Raw genomic sequence first — 4407 nt, 5'->3', positions numbered from 1 at the left:
TCCACCATGTGAAATTCCTTGTAAATAATATGTATATGTAGATAATAATAAAATAAAATAATATATCAGGAAATAAATATTATAGTGATTGTATTGTAAATAAAGAATATATATTATTATAATGATTGTATTGTAAATAAAGATTCTATATTATTACAATGATTGCATTGTAAATAAATAACATGATATATTATTATAATTATTGTATAATAAATAAAGAATATTATAATAATTATCGTATTGTAAATACATAATATTACTATAGTTGTATTATAAATAAAAACAATTATAATTATTGTATAATAAATAAAGATTATTATAATATAATCAGAGTTACTCACTTGACTCTCAGGGCTTTCTTTTTTTTTTACGTCCAGCTGGCAAGCTAACGCTAACTAGTGTGCTAATGTTAACGTTATCATTGCAAATTCATAATTAAAAAGTGTTTTACATGTTGAATAACGTTAACACTGAGCTCTTGAATAAACAAGTAAAGTTACGACAAGGTGTGTTTCTTTATGGACCGGAATGCTTTGCCAGTGATTTAACGTGGTACACTTAAACAGCACTTTCCAGATGAGAAGCTAACGTTAGCCCAATGCTAACGTTTGACGTCGCGAGCTAACGGCTAAATAACAAGCCAACTTAGCTAGCGGACTAAGCTAACGCTAGCTTTAGCCTGTTTCATACTGACTTCTCAATGACTGCCGTTTCTTTTCTTTTTTTGGGCAGAAAAAGTGTCCCAAAAAAAACCACAACCCGCTCAAATCGAACAGCCGATAGTTTTTAACCGCAACGAGTCGTTTCTCCGACAAGCGTTCGTTAATTGTAGAGGAAAATAAGACAAAATCTTACTTACCTGCTTGTGTTACCAACCGTTTACGACTTGATAACAACCGTCCTCCTCTGCGCTCCCATTGGTCGACACTTCTAATCGAGGCTTCCTATTGGCTCCCCACGGCTGTCCGTCATAGCAAATGCCCGTACAGCGGAAATGTGGGACGAAAGTTCCAAAAATATAGTTTTTTCATTAGAATACGACTTCACAACCTCCACATTATTAATAAAATGGCTGCTTTTAATGCACCATTACATGAGTGTTGTTTACACCGCATTGCATGCTAGCTACTCAGTCCAGACCGGTGTGTTTTTCACTCAATGTAACTACAATATCTCATATTTATACTGCTTTGTCTTTGGGACTTTACCAGCAAAATTAACCTCTCTATTTCGCAACACGCTGTAAACAACAAGCATATGACGCAGATTGCTGCAAATGAGTTGGTTCAATATGTTTCATTTGATTTTTTAATTATTGCATCAGATGCTAAACAGGCTGTGTAGCTCCTGCTGTTGATGGTGGTTGTGGTGATGGGATGAGATTAGTGAGGTCCTGGTTCCTCAATCCTTCACCCCAAAGTAGGACAGGAGACATAAAAGAGGAGATGTGTCCTTTACAAGAGTGGAGTTGAAGCTGGAGCCAAGAAGACAGGAGACAGGAGACAGGAGGGACAGAGGATGGGTGGAAATATGAAATGAGTGATGCAGTGTTGGGCTAGTGGTGGATTGAATATCTGTTTTTTGCCAGTGGTGGCAAGTCACTCGGTAATGTTTTACATTTCTTCAATTTGCATTCAACATTCACAAATATTACTACAGATTTTAAGCTATATTGTTTATGAATAATGTATATATCTCCTAATATAACTGTAGGCCTGTTGTTCCTCTTTGTGAGAGTTATTGTTACTTTAATTTCCTCACAGGGCTTCAGTGATTTCTCGTCATGAGGTCATAGATTTGTAATTAACCTGTGATCATTTGTGAATACACTTCTACATGTTAGGTTGGGGGAAAAGTGCTGGTGTACACTGTTATAGTTGGTGTGTCACATTATACTTTGCTGATACTAATCACACCACTGTGTCACTATATCTATTGAACAGCTGCTTTGATTTTACATATGAAAACACATTATATATTAAAGGCCCCGCATACACTCTCAGGTGTTTTCAGTTATGATGCTGATTAGATCTAGGAGAGCCCCTATAGTCCTGAAAATATATTATCTTGTTGCTAAGGATAATAACTTGTGTGCACAAATTATTATAGATAAAAACATAAGACAGCTTTCGGGACCTTGAAGGCTCTAAAAGGAGCCTCTTTGCATTGTGCATATACTTTCACTTTTGATACTTTAACTGCATTTTGCTGGCAATAATTTTGTACTTTTACATTTGAATGCAGGATTTGTACTTGTAACAGAGTATTCCCACACTGTGGTACTGCTACTTTTACCGAAGGAAAGGATCTGAGTACTTCTTCCAACATTGTTTTTTTAATAGCACGAGTCGGTAAGTCTGGCCTCTCTCAGTCACATCCACAGCTCAATACTGAGTTCAATTGGCAGTTTAGCAACAAAGGCCTGAATAAGAAGATGTTTGTTTTAATCTACAGAGTAAACATGTATGGAAAATGAAGGAGTGACACAAAGTTAGAAGGTTGATTTTTTGGTAATTTTTCAACACATGGTTTCACAATAAAATGTTATTTGTAGTCACATCAAACATATACACAAATATTTAGATTAGATTAGAATAAAATCAAACAACATATACAGTTACTTGTATATAAAACCTTCTATACATATAGAAGTCACTTTGAGTGGATATATAGGAATGCAGAGAGACTTTGGTTTATAGTGGGAAGGTATAAAGTTCCATGTCATTTATTTATGGTGGAGTGAAGACCTAAACAATAGTCACCAAGTTTTATTCACCTCAAGATGTAGTTGTATTTAATCAGAACATTTTAACATTGTCTTTATTTGTCATATGCACAATCAGTGACAGCTGCTGGCTCCGCTCAACATCGTTACTACAGATTGTATAAAAAGAAAAACACACTAAGTGTACAAAGTGTATATATATACAGTAATACAGTATATATATTAGCTCCATCTGGGTGTTTATGTACCAAAGAGCTTTTCTCTCCCTCATCTCGTCTCTTTAACCTCATTCTTTCTGCAAACTCTCAATATTTCTCTCATCTTCACACATGAACTTTCTCAGCATCCACAATGACTTTAAAATAGTTTTTATTAATTGCATTTGATGTTTTTGACAAGCTCTGAATGTTTCTAAATCCTCTTCTTTATAATGGAAAACTCTTATTCAAAGGCTGAAAACACAGAGGAAACGTCTACATGTGGTTGTAGTGACGCAGCACTAGATGGCGCTTAGACATCACACTGAACATCATCATCATCATCAACATCATCGTCATCATCAGGCTGCACATGAGTCTGCTCTCACTTTAATAACTGTGGAGTAATTCAGTTATTGGCCAGAAAGCAACTCCTCTAATATATAGAGAGAATCCATTTGTTTAGCAGAATTCTACAAGCAGAATGCAAACATTTAATACGGTTTATAACTAGTGGTGGAAGGTGTTTACTCAACAAGTGTATTTAAGTCCAATTTTGAGATATTTGCACTTTAATTGAGTATCTCCTTTTTACGCAACTCCACTACAATTCAGAGCGAAATATATATATATATAATATATAATATTTGTGGTATTACTACTTTTACTGAAGTAAAATGTGTGTGTACTACTTCCGTTTGAAACACACAATGTATTTGCAAGCAGATAAAAATACATTTTAAAGGTGATAAATGTGCAGCATCCGTCAGCAATTATAACTTTCCCTATGAAGACATATGTCTGCGTTTTACATGTTGTTTATACACAGCCTCAACAATTACGTTAATAACCACTGAATACATATTAAAACTAACACTTTGTTTATATAGTGCTTATTAATGATAAACAGCAGCACTTGTGATATATTGCATCAACTATTCAAGTCAAACACACATGTTTCGATCGTGTACTTTTATCTCTAAGGATATTTTCAAAGATTATTATTTATGACAAAAGGACTTTCTGCTTAAATACGAGGTGTTTTTGTCAACACTCTATTTATAACACGAGGGATGATCGACGACGAGGAATCTCATCTGCATCGTAATGCTTCACGAGAGCGACCTCTTCTCTACAGATGCAGATTTGTGTCTCCACAACAGGAAGTAGAGCCGAAGGGTTCAAAGAGGTTTTTATTCTGATTGAGCTGTTTACAGCCGCTTCCTGTTCTCACCACAGTGGACTGTAACTCAGTACAGTTACACACATCTAAAGGTACTCCATGACAACTCAGAGGGGAAAAAAGTCCTCTCTCTTGTTCATGAGAGGAAATACTGAATGCTTGCTTCATTATCTAAGCTTCTAACACACAGATTCCCCCTTCCGCTTTACAGTAATTCAACTGAACTGATTCCATCGTTAATATTCAGTATCGGCTTCTTGCACATCTTCAGTGAAGCCGCTCGACGTCTGAACCGTTCGATC

The sequence above is a fragment of the Melanostigma gelatinosum genome (assembly GCF_949748355.1).
Source record: "Melanostigma gelatinosum genome assembly, chromosome: 21".
Classification (NCBI taxonomy): domain Eukaryota; kingdom Metazoa; phylum Chordata; class Actinopteri; order Perciformes; family Zoarcidae; genus Melanostigma; species Melanostigma gelatinosum.
This window is presented reverse-complemented; position numbering follows the sequence as displayed.